This window comes from Miscanthus floridulus, chromosome 5, assembly GCF_019320115.1.
Source record: "Miscanthus floridulus cultivar M001 chromosome 5, ASM1932011v1, whole genome shotgun sequence".
In the NCBI taxonomy this organism is placed as follows: Eukaryota; Viridiplantae; Streptophyta; class Magnoliopsida; order Poales; family Poaceae; genus Miscanthus; species Miscanthus floridulus.
The window spans coordinates 51,941,704-51,960,683 of record NC_089584.1 but is presented as its reverse complement, the minus strand read 5'-3'; the positions used below and the strand labels follow the sequence as shown (position 1 = coordinate 51,960,683).

The 18,980-nt window shown below is 46.2% G+C and overlaps 1 pseudogene; it reads left to right on the top strand.

The window, feature by feature from the left end:
- The first annotated feature begins 17,205 nt into the window (after positions 1–17,205).
- LOC136454640 (pollen-specific leucine-rich repeat extensin-like protein 1) lies at positions 17,206–18,533 on the top strand (annotated as a pseudogene).
- The last annotated feature ends 447 nt before the right edge of the window (positions 18,534–18,980 follow it).

Below are 18,980 nucleotides of genomic sequence, written 5' to 3'. Positions count from 1 at the left end.
AGTTACAAACATTAATAACCATAGCAGGTATAAATTGTGGCAACCTTTATCATCATCATCCATTTAACCATACCGTTAAATTAATTGAATCTACGTTGCCGCTGTTTAGTCAAGTTCTCACTATCCGGGAGAGACAACGATTTGAATCGATTCCTATCCAGCTAGAGGGTTATTCCAAACACAAACCTTGCTTCCCACGTTAGGGTCGCAAACAAGTCACATTTGGTACAATTCAGGAGTCGCGAGTCCGATCAGTGCCGCAAAATCAGAGAACCACTCTGCCATGAGTGCTCGGTGACTTAACCTGCCCTTGGGCTTATGCTAATGGCTCTCCACACATCCTTACTGCCATCTAGATTGTGACCCCTGCTCGTGTCCCTAGCCTGAATTGAGCTACTAGGCTTTACGGTCGGAATGAGTTATCCGACCAGCTAAATGTTAGGCTGCGTTCAACATGACATAAGGACGTACATCGTATTGGTCCTTAAACAACATAGATGGAGTCACTATGTCCAAACCTACACAAGACTCCGCCCGGTCTCAATTCATTATTAACATGGTTCTTTTCCACGATAGCAAATATAGCCAACCATGATCCACCTCATCCTAAAGCTCGTAGGTGACAGGAATCACCCGACTTCTACTGCACTAAGCATGGCTAAGCATTTAGTCCATTCCTGAACTTAATTAGGATTCAATTGCGATATCTGGACAAGGATAGATATATAATGCAACAATTGGTTCTAATCAATTCCTATACTTAATGCATCATCAACGAATAAAAGATACTCAAGATATTTGTAAAAACATGGGAGACTTAATATGCTCCGGGGCTTGCCTTTCAGGAAAGAGGAAGGATGGTGGTCAGGGCACTCGGGCAACTCCTCCTCGGCGGCTGCTTCGTCGATTGCCTAAACCTCGGGCTCCTCCTCCTGGCTCACTCCCTCGAACTCCAGAAGCGTCACTCCCTCCAGCACACCTATTGCATGTATGTGCAAGATAAATATCATGGATGCACATGAACGAAGTTAGAAATGCTCGGGGAATGCACATGCCTACTGCAATCCGCATTTTCCGACTTAAGCTCTATTCAAATCACTTTAACTTACCAAGTTTGTACAATCTAATGTACAATTGCTCATCTTCAGTTAAGGACCTAGCACCTGCACCTAAGCATGCTCTCAAGTTAGGCTAGCACCTAAACAATCAACAAGAACATTGCAACTGAGCACACACACAATCATTCAAAATTCAGCGAAACAGGAACTTATATAGCGGTATAGTAAACTAATCATAACCAGAGATCTACAAATCAAAATGACAGGCAACTAGACAATTTGGAAAGCTTATGAAATTTCCTACAATTCATTTTGAAACCTCAAGGCCTGATTCCAACCTTTATCAGGTCGAATTTACAGAACTACATAATCAGGTCCAAACAAGACAGAGAACAAGCAAAACTGTGATCTAACTTTGAACGACTGTAGATCCTAAACTACTAGGCCAAATGCCACCAAAGTTTGACAGGAGCTTGATACATAATTTATATACAACTTTTGTATTCACCACTTTCCCAGAAAACCAAAATATCATGGGGAACTTTGTAAAGTCCCGAGAACTATCCAGAAAGACATAATGCAAGGAAATATTTATTAACTTATGTTGCAAACAAATAATTGGACAAAACCAACTTTACTCACTTATCACACATATCACAAGAACACCAGAAAGTAAAGTGTTCCCTCCCAATTCATTTCTTTTAATGCCTTTCTCAATTTATTTAATTAATTAAGAGGAATGATTAACATATATGAAAACTGCACCATTTAATCTACAAAAATTACAGTAGGTACTACATGCTCCAAGTAGACTACTGTAAAAATTTCACACCATTTGAGCAAGTATAACATCCTACACAAAAATGACAAGGCATAAAGGCTTAAAATGACATAATTAGGAAACCCTATTGAAAAGTGTCAAGCAACAGATTTTATATTTTTTCTAGCATCCTTAAGGTACTAGGACATCCTCCAATAAATTTCATGGTCATTGGATTCATAGATAAATTACTAAAATTCACACAAGGATCATTCAATGATAAAATGAAAATCTATAACTCAAAAACCATACATGCAATGACTCTCAAATTATTACCAAAGCTTCTACTCAGCCAGAAGAGCTCACCAACAATATTTCATAATTTTTGGAGCACAGGAACTCAAGATATAATTTAAACAAGATTGCATGCATTTAAAAACACATTTCAAGTTTCAATTTAATTCATCCAAAAATTCCACTACAAGTGTTCATGTTATATTTTTCCTAAATACTACACTTCACCATGATCCTAACAAAATTGGAACCACCCAATTTGGATTTACAAAACTAGAGATACAATTTTTACAAAACACCAATCAAATCTGAGCTAATTGAACTATCTTTTGAATACACAGTCACTATCAGGCGGGGTCCACATGTCAGCTGGCCAACGCGTCTTTTCCTCACCACCGTGGAGGGCTCAGGTGGTTGCGTCATCACCGACGCCATCTTCAAGCCGAACCACGTCGAGGGAGGTATGGGGCACGGCGGATGGTTCCTCGGAGCATGGACGGCAGCGGCCATGGCGGACAGCGGTGATGCCCGATGGCACACCGGCCAATTCTAGCCACGATATAACCTGGCAAAAGGCGCTAGAGCTACCTAGAGACCTAACATAGAGGTAACCTAAGGTAAGGGCGGCTAGGGTAGCGCCGGTGAGCCTGGCCGCATGCACGGTCACACGACGGTGCCCCGAGCATCACGGCGGCATTGATGTTCCGGCTCAACGGCGGTGAATCCTAGGACTATGTCTTCAAGGTAGACACTATGGCTCATATGGGTCCTCATACGCGCACTAGAAGAGGCAGGAAGGGTTCGGAGGTGGCTGGCCACGATGAGCTCGTGCTCATGGCCATGGCGTACACGGTGAGGCGCACCGGTGTGTTCCTAGGCACACGCTCGGTAGTGTCTAAAGCTATTCCTACTAGAGCATCTGCAAGTTAGCACAGTGCTGGATTGGAGGAAGAGACAGTGTGTGGTGCGGTGAAGTGCCACAACCACATGAACCGTATGCGCGGCGTACTCCGGTGAAGTCCCTGGCGGCGAAAATCAAAATGTGCCTTACCAAAGGGTCAAAGAGATAGAGCGAGAGGTCCAGGAGGTGGAGTGGAGGAAGATGCAGTGATGGCCGAGATGATTCGAACTGTAATTGGAATTGTAGTTCGTATTACCTTGCGGGCGGAACTGGTTGTTCCACCCGTTATTACCTAGTTGGCAAAACCCGTTGTTGATGAAGGTAGCTTCTTCGCGGGTTTCGGGGCAATCATTCTTCGAATGGCCAACATTCCCATAGACCTCACACATCATGTGTGAGTCCATGGCTTGGACAGTACCCATTGTAACAGAACCGACCAATTATACGAAATTAAGTAAGAAAATCATCCACCAGAGCAGACGATTGAGCAAACTTAAGCCCGTATAACCCGGTAGTCCGTGAAATCACGAAGGATTTCAAACCAACTCGTGTCCCAGCCATGATCGTAATAAGTTTAGCGGTCACCATCACATATTACATAAAAGTTCGCGATCTCAAATACATCAGAGTTTCAACATAGTTATTACAAACCAGTTCGAATGAAAATAGCGGAAGTCATTTGTTCAAACTACACACACACACGGAGTTTAAATAGAGTGCCAGCGAATGATCATCTCCAACAAAAGCATCAGATGAGACATAAGGAACGACCCTGCCCATGGTCCTAAGCATCACCCATCGCAGGATAAAGGCAGTTGATACAGTAGCCGTAATACATCTGCCCATCTGCAACAAGTGGGAATAAAACCCTGAGTACGAGAATGTACTCAGCCAGACTTACCCGACATAACCGAAAATAAATGACACCAAGGATTATGAAGGGCTTTATAGTAGGGTAGCTGACTCATTTGCAAAAAGAAGCATTTTTAGCATTTCAAGAACCTTTCTAAAAGCATTTGCACCTATACTAGAGTAAACATGTGATTAAGCAGATAATGATAACCAATGATCATTAAGCAACTTCCATACTGTCATATTCATTATAACTGTCCAAGTGTTCCATAACATTTACTACGATGAAGTCACTCAAGTCAAGTGCTCACTATCTAGGAGCGATGGCGATTCGAATCGATTCCTAACCAGCTGGTGATTTATTCCTTACACAAACCTCACTCACCCGCTAAAGTGAGATATTGATCACCGAGCCAACTTTCCAGGTATCTCGAGTTTGCCAGGAACCACATGTACCCGGGGGCCGACCGACTGCACTTTGGTCTTATCATCTCGCCCCCGTGTCCTACCACACCTGCTCCGGCACAGTGCGCTGCGGGCAATCTACTCGGCTCGAAAAATCTCCCAGCTTCGCGGTCGGAAGGTACTTTATCCGGCCAGCTAAATGTAAGGCATGCGTTCAACATGACTCGAGGCCCAACAACGGTCGGTCCTTAATCGACATAGGCGGAAACACTACAGTCCAAAACTCTACAAGTCTCCGTCCGGTCTCAACTTCATTTAACACTTAGTTATACCATGACTTCATAGTCATCCAATCAGATCCAGGTAACCACCTATAGCTCGCAGGTGACAGGAAATCACCCGACTTCTACCGGTCTAAGCCAGCTAAGCATTGACTCGACTGCGGATACCAGGGTAACAAGGATATAGTATAACAAAGGTAAACAAGGTATAATGCAGCAACGGTTGCAAACAACTCCTGAACGTAATGCATCAATTAAAGTAAAGCATTTAATTAAATAATTGCAAACCAGGAGAAAAATGCTCCGGGGCTTGCCTCTCTCGAAGGAGCTCGGACGGTGATCGGGGCACTCCGGAAGTTCCTCAACGTCCTCCTCGTCGGCTTCTGGCACTTCCTGCTGCTGCACCTCGAGCTACTCCTCGGGCTGCTCGGGTATGATGACTGGGTTCTCGGTTTGCGATCCTGTATGATGCAATGCGTGTAAGTGCCTATGCAATCGGTGCATCGAAGGAGATGAATGCAATGGATATGTTGAAATGCAAGGTAGTCAACATCATTCAAGAAACTATGCTACAAGCACATGTCATCTACTGCATTCTCTTCTACTACCAATATGTTAAGTTAACATATCTTATGAAATGCTTCAAAGATACACCAAAGTTTCACTAATTTCTTAATCACACTTAAAGCAACACTTGCTTAAACCCTAATTAATAATAGGTTTGAATAGCAACATATATTTCTGATGCTCCTAAAAATCTGAGAAAAATACAGTAGCATAATACTACCCTAAATGGACTACCATAAAAATTTCATGGCATTTGGATAAGTAAACTATCCTACATAAAAATGACAAGCTATAGCATAAAAATGAGCATGAAATTACTTTGTACTATGAAAAGTGTCAAACAACAGATTGAGTATTTTTCCTATGTTCTTTATAGTATATAATCACTGTACAAAAATTGTCACATGCATGTTTTATACAAAATTTGTGCTCTAGCAAAAATAACAAAAATCAGCCATTAAAGGTACTTGAACTACACCTCAAAATTTTCCCACAGCACATGCATGAAACATATTTTTCCTAGGAAGTACATGACATAAGAAGATTAACAAACTTGGAATCATATTTTTCTGAAGCCTATAGAATTTTCTACAGATTTTTCAAGTTATCAGCAATATTCAAGATTAAATAAAATTCTACAGCAAAGTATCTCAAAAATGACATGCACAATTTTTTCCAAGTAGATCTGCTGATAAGGAACCTAGAAAAATTTGTTTCAACAAATTTGGAGCTAAAAGGAGTACACAACCATTTTCTAAAGCATTTAAATAGAATTCTGAAAAATCATTTTTGAAATTCATGCTCAAAACTGCTAGATACACCCGGTTATCCACCCACAACCCGCGCCAGAGAGACAGACAGGCGGGACCCAGCGGGTCACCCGGCCCCACTGGTCAGCCGACCAGAGGCAGGGGATGGCCTTGCCCGGCCGGATTTTCACCGGCGGTGAGGTCGCTGGCGGTGTGGTTGCTACCTACGGACTCCACAAGGGGAGGCGCACCTGCTGGTGCTACTTGCGCGGCCAGAGGACCCCCAGAGCGAGGTGACCGACGGTCATGGCGCGCGGCGGCGCTGCAGGGTGGCGGTGCGGGCCTGTTCCGGCGCAAAGGTGGCTGGAGCGGCGACTTCGGCTCGCGACCGAGCTTCGCCATTGCGAGGCGGGCACGGTGCGCACGAAAATAGGAAGAGAGGAAGGCGGAGCAGGGCTGGCCACGGAGGCGCGCGCGGCGGCCGAGCTCCGGCGAGTGATGGCGTGAAGGAAAACTCAAGGCGAGGCCTCACCTCCGGTCGATTCGCGAGGCGAGCGGGTCAACAGCGTGGCGCGCGAGATGGCAGTGCTTGTGGCGCGAGAAGGCGGGGAATGGTGCGGTGGCTGGGGTGGAATGCGGCGGCGAAGGGCGTGGCGGCGCTGAGCTGCGCCGTGGCTGCTGCTGCTGCCTACTGCGAGTAGGAGGGAGCGAGCGGAATGAGGCGAGTGGGGAGAAGCGGGGCGCTGGCGGCAGCTTAAGCGAGGCGAGCAGGCGGTGGGACCCGCAGGAGCGCCACCCGGCGGGCGGCGCCGGCGTACGGTCGCCACGCGGTGGCCATTGCCTGAGCGCGGTCGGGGCATGGCGCGCGGCGTGCGGCACGCGGGAGGGAGGCCGAGTTAGGCCGGGCCGGCTTGCGAACTGGGCCGGGAAGTGAGGCGCAAGGCCCACGAAGGTAAAAACAAGATTTTTTTCAATTTAATTTGAATTCCTTTTTCATTCAAACGAATTTTTGGACTAAATCAAAGCAGTTTCAAACTTTGGACCAAAAATAAAAGTTGCTCAAAATTTTATCCTCTACAACTTTGATTTTAAGACCAACGTTCGATTTATTATAGATTTTGAATTATAAAATTAAAGTCAATTTTGACTCAAACCCTAATTTTTGGAGAATTATTTTTAAAGCAAAATTTGGCAATAATTCAAATACAAACCTTGCTCCAAAAATTGTGATAAACAATTCTAGATGATTTACAACAGTAGCCAAACATGTTTTGCTAACCTAGCAAGAAAAATTTAGGGTAAAACAATCCTTGAACAAGTGTATGCAACATCTAGGTTTCACGCATGTTTCAGATGTTTCGAAGCAATGTTTCAATTATTATTCACACGATTAGGCATGTATGATTATTATGCTTTATGATGCATGACATGCGTGATTTGCAGTGCCTAAATGCAGACATAACACCGGGGTGTTACACCCATCACGGCTTCTTTATCGTGGACCCGTTCCTCTAGTCTTTTCATTAATAAATCTATTTTTGCGGGAAGCATATCCGTCTCCTTCATGGTATGCATTCCTTTTAGTATTTTGTTCCCCCTAGCTTTGATTCGACACCATTTTATTGATGAGAGCCATGGCTCCATCAATGGTGAGGGAAAGGAAGGTGCCTCCTGCAGCAGCGTCGAGGTGGCCCCTAGACATGGGTATTAATCCATCATAAAATTTTTGGAGCACTAACCAATTTTCAATCCCATGGTGCGAGCATGCTTGGATGTAGTCCTGCAGCCTTTCACATGCCTTAGGAATGGTTTCCATCTAGCTTTGCTGGAAGTTCAAAATTTGTCCCCTTAGGGCTTGGTTTTACCCATGGGGAAGAACTTGGCGAGGAACATCGTGGAATATTTATCCCATGTTTTGATAGCTTCCTTTTCCTTGTAGAATCACTGCTTCACCTTCCCCAAGAGGGAGAAGGAAAACAAGCAGAGCCTAATGCTCTCAGGTGCAACGTCCTTGATCACGATCGTGTCGCACAACTTGATGAAGTGTTGGAGATGCGCGTTTGCGTCCTCGTTTGGCAAACCATGGAACTGGTTTGCCTACATCATCGTGATGAGGCTGATACAGAGCTCGAAGTTCCCATCCCTAATGTTAACAGTAGGCCCAATGGGCACGTTGGCTACAACGGGGGTGGAGTAGTCACGGAGCGTCTTGGCCATAATTGGAGTAGCGGATGGTGCAGAGGTGACTAGTTCGACTATCGGAAGAGTAGCAGAAGAAGAAGCGGCAAGAGACCATTTCTTCCTTAGGAGGGCCTCCATATTTTGAGTATAGTTGTTCGGCAAGTCGAAACCGGTCATACACTATCCTGTTTTCATCCACAATAGGAGAAAACAAGCAAAGTTAGGCTGCATAAACAATGGCTAACTTACATGCATATTATCATGAACATGTGTCCTGCTAGATTCTTTAATCAATATGCCTTCCACGGCAACAGTGCCAAAAATGCATGTTGGCACTTCTTAGCGTAGCTACTAGGTTTGTATCCCCAACAATTGCTCCAGAAGTGCCTTGTTGGTATTTCTTAGCATCATCTCTAATGATTAATAATGCCACTAAGTAATAGCCTTGATAGTTCCTTTACAATTTTAGATATTTATCCGCAAGCGCACAGAGCTACCATTGTAGCATTTCACCCTGAAGTAGTTAGGGTATCGTTATTTATATTTTCCCAAAGGAAGGCATTTGATTAAAAGTCGAGTATGGATATGAACTTGAATAATAATGCTTGCAAGTATAATAGGGGTAAGAATGGTGATTTCAAGATAGTGGACACACACTTGGCATTCCTCGAAGGATAAAATAAAGAGAGAAAAATAAAAGAATAATTCTAAGTCGAGCAGGCATTGGTCTAGTATAGTCATACAAATATTAGTTAATGATCATACAAGTTACATAATTAGTTTTAGGGCTAAGTTTGAAGTAGGTTGGGAGGCCACCGAGTACTAGTCTGCCAGCAACTTCATGTGACAATTTAGACTCTTACACTCTAGTCGAACGTGGGGGATTACAAGGGACGGACAGAGCTATCACCACCTGCCGTCTACCCCTCAACCATGGAAAGGGACAATGCATTCACCTGTCTCTCCATACCCAAGCACCACGCTTGCGTATACAGAAACTACCCAAATCCCCCCGGTTTCCCGACCCAACGGATCAACAGGTAAAGGACTTGGGCACACCTAACGGCATGATGAACCGCCACCCCAACTTAGCTCTAATTCCGATTATATAAGTTATATGAGTGTTTAAGCAAAAAGATCAGTGTGCTACTCTCATGACACATAAACTATAGACTAGTTCATATATCAAGATTATAACACAATAACTATACTCTAGTTAATAAGTATGACTATAAATGTAAGATGAAAGCATGACTTTGGAAGAACTCATATCTCTATTCATACCCAAAGATCTCTTCTTCCAAGGAGCCAAGCTCTCCAAGGTAGCTTTGCCTTGCTCTAAACTACTAAAAGAAAGTAAAGCTACTACTAGAGAGTAAGGGAGTGGGGTGTTACTCAAGTGAAGTGTGTTTAGAGAGTGGAGGTACCCCTCTATTTGTACATGGCTCAAGGGAGGTGCTTCGGCTATTCCTAGTGCATGGAGCGGCTCGCACCGCCTTAGCATGGAGGCATGCCACCACCTGCTGAAGGGGTGGCTGAGCAGCGTTAGCAGGGGGGCAGGTGCCACTAGGGGTCGGCTGCCCGCTGACTGAGCTGCCTTGCCATCACCTTCTCGTGGCAGGCTCTGGGCTAAACCTGGATCAGAGCCTGGTGGTGTTTTGCCCGGTTGGCACTAAGTTGATTGGCGTCTCCCTTGTTCCTTTACGCAAATCAGGGTCGAAAAATGCCTTTCGGTGAATTATTCCATGTATTTCTGTTTGTGACCTGTAAAATAATGTTCTAAAAAACATGTGGTACTTGGTTAATAGTAAATGCATATGTGTTTAAGTTTGCCAATTTCTCTTCTTTTTGTATCTTAATTGGCGGTCGAATTTGGTTGGTAAAGACCGCCAACAAGCACCACTGCCCCTATTTGTAGTGTGGAGAGGTAGTGGGGTTACTTGTAGGTAGCCAGGAGGTTGGTGGGGGCACCTAGGGCACCGAGCGGTGGCAAGGTGGCGCTGGCCGATCCTAGGATGCACCGCCTTTGCATCCTACGACGCTGGTTGGTTCCCAATGGCGGTTGTAGAGGCAGCACATATCAAAATTCAGATAGAAGGTTGGTTTCAAGGTCGGTTGGAGGCCTCCATGTGTATGACAGTGGGCCCATGGATCCAAAGCCACTGCATCTCATCCCTTGATGTAAACTGACGTTGAATGGATGCTTAGGAAGGCTTGTGGAGCAGCTCCCATGGATCAGTGACATGGTAGGGCCACTTGACACTCGAGGTGGTGCCCTTGTGGGGTCAACCGGCATGGCATGTGGGCCCCTAGCCCCCAGCCACGTCCACTTGCTCCCTTTGTCCATTTTTATCACCATTTTTTACAACTTTTGCTATAATTTCATGCATACAAATAATTCTACAAGTACAAGTGGAACTAGGTGAATTATAAACAAAATACAACACATGTGATGCTATTTTACCTCACTTTATCATGCTTTTGGGTGAAATGTTGATGGTCAAAACATGTGTTAGTGATCGTCAATAGTCGTCCTCATGGTCGACATGATCTTGCTCCCTACGTCAAGGCATGGCATGGCATTATGCTACAGTGCCGGTCATGACAACACTAATGGTATGGTGGTGGTTCACCAATTGTCCTACATGATGTGGTCATGCCATGGCCTTTGTCATCGTTCCCTATTCTCTAGGTGGCGTCGTGCGACAGTGAAGGAGTAGGTAGCCGCTCTCGAGTCACTGGTCGCCTCCCTAGGTCATGGCGCTGTAGACCTCGACCCTAGATCGTAGGGTCGAGGCTCCTGGTGGCCTGGTTAATCTTGTGAGGACAAGACTAGGGTCGTGTGACCCATCCTGTGGTAGGTGGGACCATATGCCCATCTTGTCAGGTTGAATTTGGGTGGTGCGGTACCGTACCAGTCATCACCGCCCCACAGTGTTATCTTGTCTGCGTACGGTCCCACCTGCCGCAGTGCTATGGTGTGATCACTATGTTTACCCATTGTTTAGTAAATCCCTTTGGTCTGCTCTAGAATAGAACCACAATAATAGAGAAGTATAAAGGAACCTTGAACTCATCCATTGTCTCCCAGCTTAGCTTGTCTACTCTTTTATCTTACCATGGAGTTTCCCTGTGTGTGTCATTATACAAAAACCTTATCTTTATCACTTACCCCCACACTAGTCTAGTCGGTATACTACTTTGTAGATACATGATGGTTATTTATCAACTTCTTTAACCATTGCTTCCTTGACGATAAATACGATACCCTAGAATTCTCGTTTTTTTAATTTTAACACTTTTTGAAAACTAATTTTAAATCTATTTTTTAAACTAACACTTTTGGCCACGCCTATTGTCCTGGCGTGGCCAAATGCCTATGGCGTGCCATGCATGGTGGCACGACAGAGGGCTGACGTGGTGGCGACTAGAATCGCTGACCGATGATGTGGCAGGGTCTGTCGTGCCATCGACCTTGGCGCGGCAGTGCCGTGCCCTGATCTGTGGAGCGGCAGAGCCGAATGAAACCCCACAGCCAGTCCCGCCTGCCCGAGCAGCAAGCCCACCTGGCCGCCGCGCCCACCGCCCGCCCAGCGGTACCTGGACGGTTTAATCGAAACGCGTCGTGCCGATAGTGGGAGTTATTCTAAGTATTGCTTGACGTAAAATCAATAGTGGATTTGTTTCTGTCTTTTGTTGAATTTTTTTCATGGCCGAATAGAGAATTTGATAAGCCAATGATATTTTTTCTGTCTTTCATAATACGGTTAACCACCATGCTAACTAATCGATTACGAAAAATTAGATTAGATCGAAACAAATATATTTTTAAGGGAACTTATTTATTTGGCTTTTTGGCCCCATATTGGAGGATCGGCGGCGACGTGACCATGGACCCCGGCTTCCTCGACCCCTCACGCAAGACGCTGGCCACCGGCGTCGAGATACCCTGGGATTGTCAGTTTCTGAACTAGTTGCTACTTAATCTCGCATGCAGTGATGTCGCGACGCATTGAAATGAATATAAAGCAAATAAATGAAGTCCGTGTGCAAGTTGACAAGCTACCACATAACATTTTCATTGGTTTGACATAAGTTCGACATAACATAACCAACTAAGCCTACAAGTTTTGGATGCCAATAATAGTTTGACCTAACAAACTAAGACCCAGGAGTGTAAGGATCCCTCAGACGCCTATGTCTATTTGGATTTGTTGGCAACACATTAGGAGTGTAGCCAATGTCGGTGTGGTCGTGTTGCCAGTGCGTATGGCTCGTACCCTGCAAGTATATGATATGCATGATTACTTAGAATTCTTTATGATCGTTAGTTCATGTAGCCTACATATTTAAAGAAACTACCTTTGTTAGTACCTGTGAGGCTCCTTGGGTACCAAGCGGGGCACCACCTAGCTGAGACATGTTGATCTCATCCTGTGGCCAATCGTCCCACTGGTCGTGCTGTCTGTAGAAGCCCGAGGGGTCATCATTATCGTCATTGTTGTCCTCGGTTGCAGGGTCCTTCCTAGTGCTATAATGTGGTGGTGTATGCACCGCGGAAGTGGCACCTATCATTGGCTAAGAAGAGCCGACTGGTGCCCTCAAAGAGGCTGAAGACGTGCCACCGGACCATACTGGGAGTGGTGGTTCCTCATAAGGAGTGTCCATGCAGCTCAGCTTTTGAGCTAGCTTCCTGCAGCTCTTCTTCACCTTCTGCATAAATAGACATTAAAGTTAGTGCATTTCCCAAACGCATATACACTAAAGAAACAATTTCAGAACAGACTAGTTTATGTTTACCTCCACAAAAGCCTTGAGAATTCCTGGCCCCTGCCCTCTAGACTCGTGAAGCTAGGACGCTGCTTCGTTGGACAACCTCGACAATTGTGTCGTCTGGGTACAGAAACACGGTTGAATAGTTTTAGTATACATACTTAATACCAAATGGATAACAAATTGTACCATTCAAGTATCTTACCATGTATCTTTATAGCAGGGCTCTCTGTAGCTGTGTGTCCTCTCTAGTGACAACGTCGTACACATCTTCGATCACATCTTCCTCCGAGTCCTCATCAATCACCTCCTCAGTGTATGGGGGCTTGATATGTATCCTCATAGACCTGTGAAGCCAGCACAGGTACTCATCGAAGGTGTGCTGGTCGTGTGGAGGACCCGCATGGACCGGCTACCATTCCCTGGTCTCCCACAAGTGAATGTGCGCATTGTGTGTCACGCGCCAATCCTTGGTCTTGTAACTCTTCCTACGGTCATACCTGCAACAAAACGATGTTAGTTGTACCACACACTCCTCTGAATTGTAGCTTTGTTATTAATCGATAACGCACCCGTGCAATCCTTGGTTGGTGGAGTAAAGCGGTGGTGGGGAGCCTGTCATTCTTCCAAACTGTCTGAAGACCCTAACAGGCAAGTGAATCTTGACCACATGGAAGAAAATAAGCTGGACATTGCAGCGATACTCCTCTGACTCATCCCTAGTGATAGGACTGAGATAGTACTAGAGCTCCGGAGCATCCCAAGGACACCAATGCACCTAAACATTTTGTAATTGAGTTAGGCTATGATGTAGTGTAGATCGAACAAGACACATGTATGATAGTAAAGAGAGCGTAACCTGGTGCTGTGTTAGGCGTCGAGACCGTCCGTGTACTCCCTGTACTCGCGCCTCACATTCCCTCTAACTAACTCTGATTCCGTCCAGATAAACAGAGCTGTAGGGAGTGTATCCTGCCTGTTCCATTGCTGCATTGAACACGATAATGAATTAGCATTAATAAACTCACCATATCGAAGAATATAATAAACCGAAGTACTTACCGGTAAACCAGTACTAAGGGGCCTCCCAACGGGCCATCGTTCCCAACACCAAACCTGGAGTAGGTATGAGCAACCTCCAAGGTTCGCATACCCTGAGGTGTGACGACATGCAACGCATAGCTGTCGATACGTCCATGCCAGGACTGCGCTACCCCAGCTGTACACCGCTATGTTCTCCTACGGCTGGCGTAGTATGTCAAGGAAGATCTAGCTTATGGTGTTGCCCGAGGCGTCTAGGAAGAGAAAAGCACCAAAAAAGTGCTAGAGCCACACTCGAGCGAACCTGTCGATCTGAGCCTCCTCAGCCTATGGGTCCAAGTAATTAAAGCGCTCCATGATCCAGGATGACGAAACACCAGAAGTTTTTCTAAAATTTACCAAAGAAAATGAGACCCGATGGCTGCAGGAAAGCAATGCAAGTATTAAATAGGCTTTAATTTCTCACTTATTTTTCTTGGAAGCCTCATCGTCCGGTGGAAGAAAGCCAGTAAATTGAGCCACTAGCTCCCTCCAGTGATCGTTGTCAACTATCATTGTCACTGGAAGTCCCCCCAACCGAAGGCCAAAAATAGCCTTCACGTCCTGCATGGTCAAGGTCATCTCGCCACAAGGTAGGTGGAACGTGTGGGTCTCAGGCCTTCACCTGTTATAAGAATAGAACGACTATTAGTTGCCTCAAATTTGTTACAAGAAAGTTTACGTACAAAGAATGCATTCGCACCTGTCTACAGCTGCAGTAAGTAGTGCTGGGTCAAGGGGCGGAAGACCGTGGTTGACAACACGGACAAGCTCGAGGAAGCCGGCACGCCGTATGTATGGCGCATAACACTCGTCCCACTGGTGCGCCCTGGTGTGCGTGTGGGGCCTTAAAGTAGGCAAGGCTACCTCTGCGTCGTTGTCACTCAAGATGTGTGCTCGGCGATGGTCGTCGTACTCCACCTCAAGAATAGGGTACAATGGGTGCTTGTGGGAGGGGTCATCCTGTTACAAATTGATAAACTAAGCGTTAGAGTATTTAAATTAACAAAATTCAAATTAACATTATGTAGCATTGTAAAATTTGAACTACTTGTTATGCACTACGAACACAATATGAAAGCACATGTATATATTCAAAGTAACATTAACAGATATATCACACACTAGTAACATAAACAACTTCATTAGGAATATATGCATTTGACGAAATTTTATGAAGTCATCAAAATCAACGTATCACGCACTAGTAAGTACTGACATTTGTAAACTAGTATCTATACCCAAAATACCTAATCAAACCCTAAACCCAAAATCCTAACTATACTAGAACACACAACCTCAAACCTAAAAACTACCTACGTAAATCACAAACAAATTCACTAACCTAACTATCCTAAATCACTAATTATCCTAAATTTGATAAACTATCATAAATCAATAACAATCATAAAACCCTAACTATCCTAAATCACTAACTATCCTAAATCACTAATTATCCTAAATCACTAATTATCCTAAAACAATAATAATCAAAATAACATGAAATCGAGAAGGAGGTACCTTAGGAGCGGGTGGCCTTGATGCGCCGGCGTTCGTGGCGCGGCCGGCGCGGGCGCTACGTGGCGGGAGTGGCCAGGCACGGCGTGGGCGAGCAAGGGCGCGTGCGGGCGCTGGCGGCGGGCGGGCAGGCAGAGGTGCGTGCGGGCGGGCGGGCTCACGCGCGATATTTATTTGGCCCTGCCGCGTCATGCTCCTTGGCGTGGCACAGCCACGCCAAGATCGATGGCGTGGCAGAGCCCTACCATGTCACCGGTCGCGATTCCGGTCGTTGCCACGTCAGCCCGCTGCCGCGCCACCATGCATGGTGCGGCACAGGCATTTGGCCGCGCCAGGGCAATAGACGTGGCCAAAAGTGTTAGTTTTTTTTTAAATAGGTAGTGTTTGATTTAAAATTAGTTTTCAAAAAGTGTTAAAATTAAAAAAAATCAGAATTCTCATGGCTGAAAGCTACAAGGTATTCGTGCGCTTGTGGATTTCTCTGTTTGCGTTAACTAATACCAATAGGTGCGCAGGGATGGCGTCTGCCTCGAGATCTCACGTCTCGAGAGATGGCTGCCCTCTCCGTTCTAACAAAGTGTGTAGAGCGTGCCAGTCTCTGTCAGGGCAGGCATACTCGATGGCGTCCAGCCTCTCCCTGTCCTTTCTCACGGGTCAAGACGGGGAAGAGGTCGAGCGTGACTGCGAGGCATGCAGCGGAAGGAGAAGGAAGAGGCCATGATGGGCTGCATGTCTTGGTGTTTAACCCGGGATCTGCACGGCTTAAGCGGGCCATAGTTGCTAGGCTTTGGCTAGCTGGGCCGCCCAAGCGGCTTAGCATTCGATGCCTTGAGATACTCAGGGTATCTTGACCCCGACAACTCTTCTCTTCAACAGCATTGCAGGTCCCCTTGCGTTTCCTTTTGCCTGGTTTTACTGTCTTTTCCTTCTCTTCTACGGATTTTGGTATGTCATCCACATCCTCATCACTTGCCTCATTGGAGGATATATCTCGAAGACAGGATGCAGAAGGCCCACTAACACGTGCCTTGCCAAACAAGATATGTGGGTAATTTTGGGGCTTAAAAGCTAGTGAAAGCAGGAAAAGAGGTGCTTTTGGATTTGTACTGCAGTGAAAGTTGATTTTAGGCAAAAGCTCATATGGCTTTTGGGCCCTTTAGCTGACGTTTGGCTTTTGCAAAAGCAAAAGCAGGTTTGAACCTTACTTCTTTTTCTTTCCCTCTATTTTTCTGCTTACATCCTTCTCTTTTCTTTGCCACCTTGGCATTGCATATCTACAGCTTATTTTAATATTAATACAAATTAGGTAGGGCCTCCACTCCCGACTTCCTTAAAAAAAACATGCGCCTGTCTTTCTCTAAATGCACGAGCATAATTTACCAACCCTTTCTCTGTTTTGTTTCCTCTGCAATCACAGATGCATTGTTCAGCTCATTGCCTCATTTTCCCTTAGAAAACATGCCTTTGCCTTAACCTTCTTGTGCTCTGGTAAAGAAAATACAATGTTTCTTTCTGCACCTAAAAGCTGAATGCTATACTATCCCAAAATGAAAAGAAAAGAAAAAGACCAGCTGTTTTACCTTCTTTGGCAACCCAATTATCAACACAAAACCGACTTTCGTTCCTCTTAATCCTCGCGACCATCCAAATTACTCTAAGCAACCTCATGCATATACAAAAACCTCCACTGCCACACATGTCGCTATGGATTTTCTCTCTCCTGTTCCTTAATCCCTCCACCAGGCGTTGGCTTCGGTCAAGGCTGATGATCCATGCATTTCTGACCATGGGCACCCTTCGTTTTGTGCTACTCATCGTCACCACCCTCCTATTATTCCCCTTGTCGTCGTTGGCGCTGACCACCGACGAGGCGGCCGCCATTGCCCATCCACAGCTGGTCGCCTTCGAGGAGCAGCACCCGAATGACCACGTCCACATCGACATTGGCATCGACATCAAGATCAACAACCCGCGCCACCTTGTGGCGCACAAGGCGCTGCACGCATTGAAGCAGGCGCTCTACTCTGGCCCAAACAACTTCACCGGCAACTGGGTCGGCCCTGACGTGTGCGCCTACAACGGCGTGTCCTGCGTCCCGTCGCCGCACAACGAGTCGGAGAGCGCCGTCGCGTTGCTCGACATGAACGCCGCCGACGTCGCGGGGTACCTGCCCAGGGAGATCGGCCTCATGTCCGACCTCGCCGTGCTCCACCTCAACTCCATCCGCTTCTGCGGGGTCATCCCGGAGGAGATCTGGAACATGACGGAGCTCTACGAGCTCGACGCCAGCAACAACCGCTTCGTCGGGCCCTTCCCTACCGCGGTGCTCGGCGTCCCCAAGCTCAGCTACCTCGACATCCGGTTCAACGATTTCGACGGCCCAATCCCGCCGGAGGTCTTCCTCAAACCCTACGACGCAATTTTCCTCAACAACAATCGCTTCACCTCTGGTATCCCGGAGACCATCGGCAGGACGAAGGCGACGGTGATCGTCCTCGCCAACAACCAGCTCGGCGGCTGCATCCCCCGGAGCATCGGCTAGCCCGCCGCCACGCTGGACCAGTTCATCTTCATCAACAACAGCATTGGTTGCCTGCCTGTCGAGACGGGGCTCCTCACCAACGTCACGGGGTTCGACGTGAGCGACAACGCTCTCACAGGCTCGATCCCGCCGACTCTGACCGGGTTGTCCAAGGTCGAGCAGCTGGACCTGTCGCGTAACATGTTTACCGGGGATGTGCCCAGTCACGTCTGCAAGCTGCAGGCGTTGGCGAACCTCTCGGTCTCATACAACTTCACGCGCGAGGCCTCCGAGTGCAGCAGCACAGCGGATGCATCGTCCTTTCATGACGATGCAAATTGCATGGGACAATCAAGGCCGATGCAGAAGGGTGCAGATGAGTGTACGCCAGTCGTGAGCCAACCCGTAGACTGTACCAAGGTCCAACAATGTGGGTGGCCATCACCGCCACCACCACCACCACCGCCACCTAGAGCATCACCGCCGCCGCCACCGATTATCATCCCACCAGTACGAGGAACCAAGTACCAGTCGCCGCGGCCACCGCTTTTTCCAGCTACTAATTAAAAGCAGAGAGCATGAATTCATGATGTGTACAGAAGTTGCAATTGTTTCACTATTAGAACATAGGAGAAATGGGATGAAATTTGAGCCCATACTTTTCCAAATTGAGGGTGCCCATATAGTCTTTCTTAAAATTCTGACATTGTTTACGCTTACTTTGGCATTACACTCTGCCTACTTGAAAACGACTACATCCCTCAACCGCTACATGGAAGCATTTCAAATTCAATCATCCGATTTGCCAAAGCATTAAAAAATTTATCCACTCATCATTTCTACGGTCCTTAAAATGTAAGCCAAAATGTCTTAAAATTTAGAACGAAGGGTATCTGCGAGCTCCACCATTGAAAGCTAGCATGGGAGACGTAAAGGATACAATCATGAAGCTAACACTTCGATGACAAAACAAAAGAATAAGCAAACAATTGGCGTGTGCTCTATATACTGATGTTGTGATGAGAATTTGATGAGTCTAC